The sequence below is a fragment of the Cuculus canorus genome, chromosome 1 (genome assembly GCF_017976375.1).
Source record: "Cuculus canorus isolate bCucCan1 chromosome 1, bCucCan1.pri, whole genome shotgun sequence".
Lineage (NCBI taxonomy): Eukaryota > Metazoa > Chordata > Aves > Cuculiformes > Cuculidae > Cuculus > Cuculus canorus.
This window is the reverse complement of record NC_071401.1, coordinates 85,625,530-85,639,196: the sequence shown is the minus strand read 5'-3', so window position 1 is coordinate 85,639,196 and position 13,667 is coordinate 85,625,530.

Sequence of the window (13,667 nt, the reverse complement as noted above, 5' to 3'; positions counted from 1 at the left end):
GACCACTATTACTTTGGAATGACAACAAAGTGTTCAACTTACCTGCTGTCAGGATCAGCAATGAACCAAACTAATTCATCAGCCCCTGCTCCCCCAAAATGAATCCCAATGCTGAATTTAATGCTATAGCCTTGTGACTCCCATCTCCATCTCTTAAACATTCCTGTTGTCGCTAGTCCTCATTAGAATTTAACGTATTAGCCATGTAAGCACTTTTGGCTCCAAGCCTGACTGCAATGCTTATTCAGCCAAATTACCATTACAGTAGAAGACCTCATTATGCCCTTAATTAATTACAAACACTTACTCTTGTCCTGTGCTGCTTGGGCAAGAAATCTACCATTTCATGTTCGGCTGAGCCCTAACTGCAAATCTAACACCAACGTCAGCATGGAACTCAATTGTTTCCAGAGCTGTAGTAAATCCTATCTTCTGTCAGAACTGTGGCACAACTTTTTGCATTTTCCAACAACAGGCTTCATATGAGTCCTCAAGTTCTTGCACTTCCCAACAGAAGACTGAGGTCTGCTGCTTTTAACCCGAGTCTCACTCATAATGCAACTTTAAACTTAGTCCACAACATTTCACAGGTTACTACCACACCCTGAAAATCAGAACCAATTTCATATTGGCTCTGCTGATGTCCCTGATCCCAGTACTAGTAAATTAGCAAATTAACGTACTTGATCAACTACTGCTTCCATCCTGAGACCTGATCCATGTTACTCCCATATCATAGCCTATTTACATCAATACAAGCTAGAACCACAAATTATAATCTCAGTGTCTGCTGATATCTAGATTGTTACCTCTAAAAATCTAGAAGGGTACAGATACAAACCTAACTCTTGAACTGTAATCTATCTCTGAACACCAAGTGCCATCCTTTGCTCAGCAACCTTTTCTTAAGACCAAGCTTCAAGTTGCAACTGCACAACTGCAGCTCAGCCCAAACTGCAAGCCTTGTATGTTGCTTCTATCAAGAAACTAAAACCTTTCCTCTGCGCTTAGACCAGAGTTTAGCATATTCCTTATTATTAAATGTAAGCCTTTGTTTGACCATAGCGATAATCCTAGCTATTCAGTCTTGCCTGTCCTGAGCCCTAAACTGAAGTTGAGGTACATCTTCCTCATCCAAAATTTGTTATAGATGCATTAAGATTTTCTGTAAGTACTCATCATCTTAGCCACGAGGATATAAGATGTTTTAAGCAGTAAAACTATTTCTTTAGACATTACTGCCTCAAACTCTAACTGTAATATGATTTGCTGACACATGGATACTTCCTGGTCCAGACAAGAATACAATACTTATTTGTCTCAGCCAGAGCCTTCTCATGAGTCTTACATGACCCAGTTTATCCATTATTCTTCTTTCATCTGGACTGTATTCAAGACACAAACCTAACTGCAATATTTGACAAAGTCCGGTGACCTAAGACCTCCTAAAATATAAACCAAGCCTAACCCTCACTCAGAAACAATTGTACATCTTAAACCAGTAATTGCTTTTTGTGTATATGAACTGCTTTCTTGCTTTTCAAGCCAAGGAGCATGTAGTGAGATCAGATGAAGTCTTACATTTGGGACTGGAAAGATTTGAGTTAGAACCAGATTTTGCTTTACTATTTGTGACAGTAGGTGTTGGGAGGTTAAGAGGTCTGACATATGAAGGCCTTAACCTCAAGCTAACCAGCATCAGAGGTTACCTTAGCCAGTGATGGCTCAGAAGATGAACAGGTATGAACATATAATAATGCATAAATTTGAAAGTTGTGTAGACATTTGGGTTGGTTTGTTTTTTCAAATAGAAGAATTATAAGTATTCTTTCTGTTTAGAGAGGGATTGTGGTTTGATTGCTGTTCATATAGTTATTTATATAAATTGTCGGACAAAGTGAAAAAGCTTTAAGAGGAAAAATGATGGGGAGAAGTTTGGAAGGCTCACATAAGTAGCAGTGCCAGTGTCTTGCTAAGGTGTAAGAATTATACTTCGTAGAATTACATAAAGCATTAACAGAGTCCAACATTTGTCCAAATTTTGTAGGAGCCAGGGAACAGTTAGCTGTTTCACTGAAGGTTCATTGAGTTCTGGGATTATTTGGAGGCTGCAATTTGACAGTCCACACACTATTGATTATTTATGAGGTAAACATGACTACTACCTCTATTAAATATGTGTGGCTCCTGCTTGTATGAATGCTACCTGGATGTATTCTGAAACTGAAAAACTGAAAGCACATGTTTCTGATTCTGCTACCATGTTTAATTCTATAATGTCAGTATGACCACCTCTGGGCTAGCTGAGGGCTGTGGCCAATGTGAACTCTCATAACTGGTAGAGAACTGGAGATATTCATGATCGTGCTAGGATTTCATCAAGGAAGAGTTTGTGTTGATGTTTGTAGCTAAGGCTGGTGCTCATGTCTGCTGCCCCCTCATGAGGGCAGAAGTTGGTTTTCCCACTAAAGGAAAGAACTAAAGGAAGGGACTGGTGTTATAAGCACATAAAAATCACATCTTGACTCTGTGGATCTGGCATGATATAGAAACACTTGGTTGTTTAAATCCTGTTACTTCTGGTCTTAACCTTAATGAAATGACAGTGTCACCATCCATCAATTCCTAACAGCATCTTAAAACACTCACTTGTGAAAAACTCCTACCCCAGTCTCCCAGGAGTGAACCATAAATCTCCCAGTGCCTTCTTGCTCTCCTGTCCTCTAACTCTAGTGTTAATCACTCTCTGACAGTATACAGCAGCATCTATCACTAACTCAAGAATTAACATTAAGCCACCCATGTCAGTACTGTGACTTACTTCAATGAGAATGCCCGAATACTTTTTGTCAGGCCAGGACCTGCCCAAAGAAATACCTGCTGCCACTGTTAGAGCCACAGTAAGATTTAGAGTAGCAGAGCCAGCTATATATTTTGGCCTTACTAAGATCAGTGATGGTTGTAGTTGACATGGGCAAATATGCAGAATTCAGGAAGAGAGTGGATTAGAGTAGTTTTCATTATGGCTGGGGTTACGCTTGGAACAGTCCTATGATTCTCCCTTGAAATGCTGCACATCTGACTGTGATGAGCAGTCCTCAAGCAAGAAAGGTTAATTCCAGGGTGTTTGAGGACACAAGATCATCTTTCAGAGGAGGAGGAAATCTGGGTCCTGCAGGATACAGGGAAGCTTGTAGTCAGGGTTTGGGACAGCTGAGAATGGAGAATTAATGTTAAGTATGAATCCTGCATGGCACATAGATCTGGTCCTTTTAGAAACATTTTGTAGTAAGTCCCAGGTTAGATGGAGTTAATAAATTGCTACATTGAGTGAAGGCTTGACATTAGGCTTTAGGACTAGAGGGAACAAAAAATATTGTATTGTATTAGGCTAAGCAGAGGCAAATGCACTGTGATTTCTGCCAAAGGGAGGTTTGCTGCTTGACTTCATTGAATGAAGGGTTACATTTAAGTCAGACTTAATGTCAGTCTTTAGGAAAACGGGCTGAATTTAACTAGGGGTTAGCTTAATTGCTTGGTTGTATGAGAACGGGTTAACATCAGGTAAAAAATCCCCACATTTTCTCTTAAGATCCAGATAGAAGCCACTAGAAGAAGAGTGTGATTGGAAAGTACTGAATAAAGGTGAGGCATATGTTTGTGATTACTGCTTGAGTTAATCAAGGTCTTTGTAGTATTATGTTATTATACTAATGCCAGAATTTGGTATAGGATAGGATTAACATCAAGTCTGATCATCGTGGTTCAGTGACAGATCCAGCAAAGCTCGCAGAGCTAAGATGAAGGTCAGTGCCAGCAGTGGCATTTGGCTTTTGATTGATAGTAAGACTCAGGAAGGTCACTGCACTTGTGTGTTAATAGTTGTGTTACAGCGGGAATTTGAAGCAGCAGAGCTAGGTTTATTGACAAAACTCACAAGATTACCAGGGCTAGGATGATATCTTAAATAGGTCATACTTAGTGTAGAACCTAACAAGAATTACTACTCTACTCTGTTAAGTTTGTAATTACAATTGCTGTCTCAAGGATTAAAACAATTGAGGCCAGCAGGCTGGAGAGGAGTCAAATTGAGAAAATAGGTGTGTTGTTTGTTCTGGACATAATTATCCCTGGGCTGTGCAATACCTGATAGGATAACTATGTAGGTGAATTTTCATTTAAAGAAACAACATAATAAGAAGGGTGGGAAAAATTCTGAAGATACCTATGCCCTGAAAGTGCTAATATAAACCTACTTCTAGTCTATCACAATTTAGAAAGCTCATGCTACCCTGAATCCCCTTCACTTCAAAGCTAGAAATGTTGCCTAGTTCAGGTACAGTGCAGCAAAAACAGATTTATCCTGATCAATCACAGCACTGAATTTGAGCTAATAAGTCTTCTGAAATTCAGAGCAGTGGACAGGTCTGTCTGGGTACAGACTCGTTGTGTACCTGAGGCACTTCAGGTCTTATTATTTCAGATGTAGCTGAGATTACCCTGAAATATTTTTCTGTTGTAAAGCCTAAACTTCTGGTGAGTTCTGGAGTGGATCTCAGGGAAAAACAAAACAATACCCACAGCTCACCCCTCCCAAAAACTGACCCCTCACCCTGTAAGATACCTCATGATAAAATAGTTGATAACATGTTTGCAAATAACTTAAGAAAAATTTACTTTACAACTATAGTGTAACTATTCTAACTAAAATACTACAAATGTGTAATACTCAGAGTTTCCTTCTACTTATATGGATTTGGAAGAGGTCCTCTTTCCTAAATTTTTTTTTGTGTTAAAGCAAAGAATAAGAAGCTCTACCTCCTGGCTACGCTTCTTATGATGCAGCCCAGGATATGGTTGGCCACCTGGGCTGCGAGCATGCATTGCTGGCTCTTGTTCAGCTTCTCATTAATGAGCACCCCCAAATTTTTCTCTGCAAGGCTACTCTCAATCATGTCATCCCCCATCCTGTACTGAAACCACGGATTGCCTAGGTACAGGTGTAGGACCTTGCACTTGGTCTTGTTGAACCTCATGAGGACCTGTTGATCACTAATGCAAGTGAGCTCATCAGTAATATCAAGATTAAATGCAGCCTGGCCTGCAGTTATCACGCATTAGTGGAGTTCAAGTTCCTGAGGGATACAGGACAGATGAAGAGTATAGTCAGGAAGGACCCTAAATTTCAGGAAAGCAAACTTCCAGCTCTTCAAGGAGTTAGTCAGTATGCGATATGGTCTTCAGGGACAAAGAAGCGGAACACAGCTGGCAGATATTTAAGGATGCTTTCCATAAAGCACAAGAGCACTCAGTTCCTCAATGCAAGAAATTGGGCAGGAAAGGGAAGAGACCAGTGTGACTGAGTTCAAACCTGCTGTTCAGACTGAAGCTCAAGAAGGAACTGCACAGACAGTACAAGCAGGGACAGGGAACTGGGAAGAGTAAAGGGATGCTGCCCAGTTAGGCCATTTGTAGGGATTTGTAGGGATGGTGGCAGGATGGCCAAGGCACAGCTGGAGTTTAGCTTGGCGAGAGAAGTGAAGACTAGCAAGAAGGGCTTCTACAGGTATGTCAATCAGAAAAAGAAGGTTGAATAAAGCATGCCTCAACTGATGAATGAAAATGGTGACTTTGTATCACTGACAATAGCTCTCCTCACCCCTCCTGGGTCAATAGAACACAAGAAGGCGATCAGAGGTGAAAAGCACCTCTCAGTGTAGGGAATGATCAAGTTTATGACCACCTGAGGAACCTGAACATATATAAGTCTATGGGACCTGATGAGATGTATCCCAGAGATCTGAGAGAATTGGCTGATGTGGCGGCCAAGCCAGTCACCACGATATTTGAAAAATCATGGCAGTCAGATGAAGTCCCTAGTGCCTGGAAGACGGGTAACATTGTGCACAGTTTTTAAAAAGGGTAGAAAAGATGACTCTGGAAACTACCGATCTGTCACCCTCACCTCTGTGCCTAGGAATATCATGGAACAGATCCTCCTAGAAGCTGTGTTAAAGCACATGGAGGACAAGGAAGTGATTAAAGGCAGCCAGCGTGGCTTTACCAAAGACAAGTCCTGTCTAACCAACCTAGTGGCTTTCTATGATGGGGAACCACAGCACTGGACATGGGAAAACCTACAGATGTGATCTCTCTGGACTTCTGTAAAGTCTTTGACATGGTCCCCCACAACAGTCTTCTCTCTAAATTGGAGAGATATGGATTTGATGGGTGGACTGTTTGGTGGAGAAGAAATTAGTTTGATGGTCGCATTCAGAAAGTAGTGGTCAATGCCCCAATGTCCAGATGGAGTTCTGTGACAAGTGGTGTCTCTCAGAGATCCATGCTGAGACCAGTGCTGTTTAATATCTTTATCAATGATATTGACAGTGAGATTAAGGGCACCCTCAGCAAGTTTGCAGATGACACCAAGCTGAGTGTTGCAGTTGTCACATCAGAAGGATGGGATGCCATCCAGAGGGACTTGGACAAGCTGGAGAAGTAGGCCTGTGTTTCAGTTGCAAGCACTATAATATAGCATGGTAACAAGTTCAAAGAGGTTGTAATACTTTCTCACACATTTGGAGGGTTTCAAAATTTAAAAAGAAATAAAAATCTGTGCAACAGAATATATTCTTTTGATCTTTAATGTAGAGAACCAGCTAGATCTTTTCAACATGCTTCATTCCTCTCCTGCATTTTTATTGCATTCATCATCTTACAAGTACATGCAAGTACTTTTGAAAATAGCCTATGAGAGGTGATGGGGTCTGCTGTCTCTACAAAATCATTTTGTCTGACATTTCTACAAAACTTGCATAAAAAGTGCTCCCATGAGGCTCTGCCCATTTAGTTGAGGTTGGTATATTCCTGTTTCTGTATGGTAATCCTACTCATCTTTCCAAATATGAAATGATGTTTTAAAAAAGTCAATTGTAAACCAATCTTTACTGGGTTAATGCAGCCAGTGGCAATAATGCCTGTTCTCCAAAAAAAAATTGTGTAAACTTGTTCACTTAAGTGAAAAGTAAATTGTGCAAATCTCAACTATAATCCTGATATTTCCAAAATCCTGGGCCAACAGATATTGAACAATGCCTAGTCACACAGATTTTATGAACAGACACTCACATTTCATTACATATATATTAGTGTAGAATGATTTACACTGATGTCTTCCAGAGTTCATGTTTGCAGGCAATTTTTACCGTTGCAAAACAACTTTATTTTGCGAGCAAAAAGAAGGAGAAGGAGCAGTTATGTCTCTGTTGCCCAGTCAGATATAGCAATGTGAACAGACCATGAGAGCAAACCAGCTGATGCTGAGCACCCCATGTCCATGGTACGGACATTTCAAGCAGGAGGCGAAGGAGGTTTCAGACAGGTTTTGGTTCCACAGGCTGACCTTCCAGTTACGTTTGGGGCACTGGGACTCAGAGACAAAAGGAGAGTTTACCACTTTTGAAAGAAGGGGCAGGTGAGTCAAGAAGAGTACAGAGATCTTGTTAGGTCATGGAGAGAGAAAATGAGAAAAGTAAAAGCCCAGCTAAAACTCAATGAGGCTACTATTGTAAAAAATAACAAAAGATGTTTTTGCAAATTCACTAAAAATAAAAAGAAGCCCATGGAGAATCACGATCCTTTGTTGGATGTAGGAAAACATTTGTCACCAAAGATGAGGAAAAGGCTGAGGTACTTTATGCCTTCTTAGTCTTGGACATAAGAGTCAGAATGGTTATCCCAAGGGTATTCAGCCCCCTGACCTGGAAGACAGGGACGAAGGGCAGAATAAATCCCCTATAATCCAAGGTAGAGCAGCTAATGACCTGCTATGCCAGCTGTACACACAAGTCTATGGGGCTGGATGGAATCCACCAAAGAGTGAATTCTGAGGGAGCTGGTGAAGGACTTTGCCAAACCGCTCTCTGTCATTTATCAGCAGTCCTGTTTGACAGAGGAGGTCCAAGATGACTGGAGACCTGCCAATGTGATGCCAATCTACGAAGAAGGCCAGAAGGAGGATTTGGGGAGTTACTGGCCTGTCAGCCTGAAGTTGAAAAATTAGTGAGATGTTCATCTTGAGTGCACTCACCAGGCACGTGCAGGACAGCCAGAGGATCAGTCCCAGTCAGCACAGCTTCATGAAATGTGGGCTCTGCTTGAGTAAATTATGACTAAGTAACCTACCTAGTGGATGAGGCAAAGGCTGTGGATATTAATTACCTCTACTTTAGTAAAGACTTTGATGCTGTCTCCCACAGCATAGTCCTAGAGAACCTGGCAGTTCATAGTTTAGACAAGTGTGCACTTGGCTGGGTAAAAAACTGGCTGGGTGGCCAAGCCCAGAGAGTTGTGCTGAACCGAGTTATGTCCAGTCAGTGGCCGGTCACAAGCAGTGTTCCCCAGGGCTTAGTGTTCTGGCCATTTCTGTTTAACATTTTTATCAGTGATCTGGATGAGGAGAATGAGTGCACACTCAATAAGTTTGTATATGACATAAAATTGGGTGGCAGTGTTGATCTGCTCAAGGGTAGGAAGGCTCTGCAGTGGGATATGGACAGGCTGGATTGATGAACCAAAGTAAATTGCATGAGGTTCAACCAGGCCAAATGCCAGGTTGTGCATTTGGGCCACAAACACCCCATGCAACGGTGCAGACTTGGGGAATAACAGCTGAAAACCTGCCTGGCAGAAAAGGACTTGTAGGTGCAAGTCTCATCCAGCTGAACATGAGCCAGCAGTGTGCCCTGGTGGCCAAGAAATCCAACAGTATCCTGGCATATATCAGAAATAATGTAGCCAGGGGTAGTGAAGTGATTGTGCCACTGGCACTGGTGAGGCTGCAATTTGAACATTGTGTTCCAGTTTGGCCCCTCAGTACAAGAAAGACATTGAGCAGTAAGAGTGTGTCCAAAGGAAGGTAAAAAAGCTGGTGAAGGGTCTAGAGAACAAGTCTTATGAGCAACAGCTGAGGGAACTGGGACTGTTTAGTCTGGAGAAGAGGAGGTTGAAGGGAAACCTTATTGCTGTTTACAACTACCAGAAAGGAGGTTGTAGTGAGGTAGGTGTTGGTCTCTTCTCCCAAGTAACTAGCAGAAAGAGGAGAAGAAATGGCCTGAATTTGCGCCAGGGAAGGCTTAGGTTGGATACTAGGAAAAAATTCTTTAGTGAAAGAGTGGTCAAGCATTGGAAAAGGCTGCCCAGGGAAGTGGTGGAATCACCATTCCTGGAGGTGTTAAAATAATGTGTATGTGTGGCAATTCAGGACATGATTTAGTAGCCGTGGTGATGTTGGGCTGACGGTTGGACTTGATGATCTTAGAGGTCTTTTCCAACTTTGATGATGATACGATTCTGTGATTCTAAGGACTCTCCTTTTGGGTTCACTCAAGTTCAGTCTTATACAAAGCTAATTCAGATCAAGTGTTCTGAGCCACCTCTGTAATGTGCACCAAAGCATAGCAAACAGGGAGCATTGGAGTAACACTTCGAAAGAGTACTCCTGATCCAGGTAAAACACTAATGCAGATGCTAAATGAAAATAAGCCTCAGGGAAGTAGTAATGAGAATAAAACGAACATTTTTTTAACCCAATTTCAATTTTGGAGACACAAAGTCAATTTACCACTCACCATCACCAGCTGGCAAGTGAGATGAAGCAAACAGATTCCTCTCCTGTTTGCCTATAAACATCAAATTATCTTAATCATCTTCTTAAATTCTGCTTGCTGGGTTTATCACAGGAGATTTTGAGACTTAGACTAACACTTCTAATTACAAGCATAATACCTAAATATATCCAGATATGAAAACACAGTTCTCATTAGGAAAACAGATGTAGAAAAATACCTTTTCTTATTGAACAAATTGCTGATGCAGGGTCGGGTTATCCTCATCTTCCTTTATCAGCAGGAGAAGTGCTAAAGGTAGCAAGGCACTCTGGGACAAAACTGCCAGTCACCCAAGGAAAGATTTTTCTTTTGTGAACTGCTAAAAAGCTAATGTTACCTGTTCTGTCTGTTCTCACAAATCTTTGTTGAAATCATCAAACTGGTAACAAGTGAAGAAATGTGTGATATAAGAAATACAAAGTAATTCAAGTTGGATATATAACATCTGGCCTGAGGAAAAAAATATGAGAGAATGAATTAAAAATAATTTAAATGGAATAAATAAACATCATTGAGGATGTCAGTGTGAAAAAGCCCTTTTCTGATTAAAAAATTAATTGAATTTCTAAATGATGTTCTCCAGCCAAATGCTGAGGAAGCTCTCTTGTGTATTCAGAATTTCCTGGATGTCGTAGAACTGGTTGGTGACAAGCATTATATCACTATGTCACAAGAGACAGTTACATATGAAAAGAAAAAGGAAACATCTTACCAGCATAAAAACTGCAGGTGTATTTAGCAAGAATTTGTTCTTAGTGCAGTACTGTTGCATTTTTTCAACAGGTAAAACATCTGTGATCAATCACTTAGACCTGAACACACAAACAGATTTTGAAATGCTACCATTCAGCAGACTAGCCCGTAATTACACTGGAGATGTGAGTTTAAATGCTCTCATTTAGTTAATAGAGATATATTATGATGTAATCAATACACAAAAACAATTGTTTACTGTTTGTGAAAACTAATGATGTTCAATTCTGAGAACAAATGACTTGGATAAAATGAAGAGTAAACACAGAAATCTAATTTATGAGTAAAGCAAGTTTCACTTTCTTAAACCTGCAAGCTCTTCAGAGAATAACAAGAAAATGCCAATTCAATGAACACAAATATATCAGTTCATACTAGAGGGAGCTTTTAAGGACTGCAATAAGCAACAAAGAAGGAACAAAAGAAACTTTGTGTTAGAAAACTCAAATCATTCTTTTACCAAAGTCTCAAGTAACAAAGTCTCACAGAAGCCACAGGAAGGTTATTTAAAATGTGCAGGTTTTGTTAGTGAAATTTACAGGTCTCAAGAACATATATTTTAAAGGATTTCATGTGACTTACAAATCATGCAGGCAAACATAATCCTTCATGAAATCAGAAGCATTAGCATTTTACCAGTCAATATTGGAGACAGAATAATGGGGTTTATCATCATTCCCCTTGCCGCTTTGGGAAGACATACTGAACAGAGCATAACCTCAAATAAAGGAGCAAATTATATTATTGTTTATATAGCTACTAAATCATACTTGCTCCTCCTCCCATGCCAACATCCATTTCTCTTCCACAATGTAATGCATTGACTTGTGATTTGCTATGAGCTTGATTAGCTACCAAAATAAATCAAATATCATAATTTATTAGCACTAGATTGTCACTGTAAATCTCAGTTAAAAGTGTGCTATTTTTGATTTTAAAAAGTAAGTCAATGAAAATCAACTTCATATACCACATTCTGTCCAGAAAAAAATAGGCAAACCAACAAACATTTGCCTCTAATGCAGAAGAAAAATGTAACTTGCCGTTGTGGTTAGTGATCTTCCAATGTATGCCTGCGCTTTAAAAAAAACTAATAGATCTGAACCTTTTTGCTAGTTTATGTTTAAACTTTGGAAGAATAAAATCTGAGGGAATATAATCAAGCACCAAAATTAGCAGGATTCCAATTTACTTTCTCCTTAATAAAGGCATTAAAACTCTTTACAAGAAACACACCATTAGAACTTGTCAAGTCAGCTTCCTGTTAGGAAAAAAAATGATCAGTGGCATGGTACCGGACTATGTTCTCAGTATAACTTGTTTCACCTAGATGCTCTGCATGCCCTTTGTAACATACATGGTCATAAATATTAAATTCCATTAGATGTCTTGTCCCAGGTGATGTAGGTTGCAGAGGACAGGTGGCTTCAGGCAGTCCCAGCCATGCCTGCCAGTCATGCTGAGATGCACACAAGATTTTTTTAGAGTCCTTGGCTTTGACACAATACCCAGGGGCTGGAAATAAATACCTCTGAAATTCTTGTGTTCCAGAAAATTAAGGCAGGTAGCTTTCCATCTTCCGATATGTGCCCTAAAGAACTAGCTATACAAAAGCTAGTAACAAGAACATATTTATTTTTTCAAAGCCATACGTGTGAATGATATGTGCTTACATGTAAAAGGTATATAACTATTTCCATCACAGTTTTGTCTTCAGGAGGAAGAATGAAGTTGTGAAAATGAATACGCAATCATGTGACCACATGATTATTTTCATGATGAACTGGTTATGCATGTTTTTAGAGACTAGTTGTACCCAGATTAGCCTGCCTGCGAAGCAATTCACAACTATTCCGAAGTTTGACTATGAAAATAATATAATAGCAATCAACTCCCTCCACATACTAGAGAATGCTCTGTTCTTAGAGTCCATGTGACTCCATTTCACCTAACCCACTACTAATGCTATATGTGGAGACCGCAGTCATGACATGATAAAAAATTTAATCCATAGAATTAGGTATTTGACCTGAACCATACTCCCTGTACATTAAGTTGAACCTTGAACAGCTACATAAGCAGTACGGTGATTAAGAATAATACTTGGTGCATTTTATACTAAGTATGATTTTGTTATTGTTATGTATTGCACAAGAGGTTCATCCAATGCTTGACAAGCAAAGAAAGGGCTACTTTGTTAAAACTGTCAGTAATTTCTATGCAGCTCTTTCAAAAATTGTGTGGAATTAAGCCAATAAAAAAGTAAAAGTTCCAGAAACTTGGTGGTGGATACAGACTCATACTAAAGGTGACTTTCCATTCCAGATCCTATGGGTGCTTCTAGTATGACCCATAACCAGGCTGCTTGCAGCCCTCCTTCTGTTTCTCCTAAAGTGAGACTTAATCTAGATGGTGACAAGGTTTATGGTAACAGCTTACCATAAGGGGTTGTGCCATTATGTTCTAGTGAATGTACATCGCACTTCCTAGTAGAGATCTTGTTTAAGTATTTTAGTGAGTAAAATGGGTGGAAATGACAACTCTGTTTCTTTTCTCTGGATGGAAACAAACGATAACCACAAAGTATAGTTAAGTTTGTTGCTGTTTTTTAAAAGAATACATGCAGATAAATAGATAACATCTCATACCCCATGCCATTTAAGCTAATAATTTTTATGGATCTGCTCTGCTAGTAATATTTAAATTCAATCTGTCACTGCTCAAGTGAAGTTTGGTTTCTTTATTGTTATTGAAAACAGATATAAACTCCTACAGAACATGATTAAGATATTATTCTAGGGTAATTTAACATTTTGCCATTTTAGATTCCCATTTTAAATAGTTATAATAACTTAAGTTCTTCTTAAAGTTATAGATTTCTACATTTAAACTTCTACTAACGTTTAAGTTTCAAATTATGAAAGCAATTAGTTTTTAATGATTAATAAAAGCAATTAAAATTATTTAAAATATAATCATCTAAATAAACTCTAAAACATGAAGTTTACTGTTCATTCATAGGGACTACTGAAAATTGCTTAGGTCATATATGCGTTATAATTTGGTAATTGCTGTAAAATTAGTTTGACACATAGTCTTTAAAGATGGTCCAGAACCACAATGTATGGTTCATTCATTTCAGCATGAGAATGATCACAGAAAGAACTTTTGACTTTGTTTATACTGCTTATGAGAGTGTTGATTTAGGTTATGCTTTATGGTAGCCTGAGAATTACTCCCCCT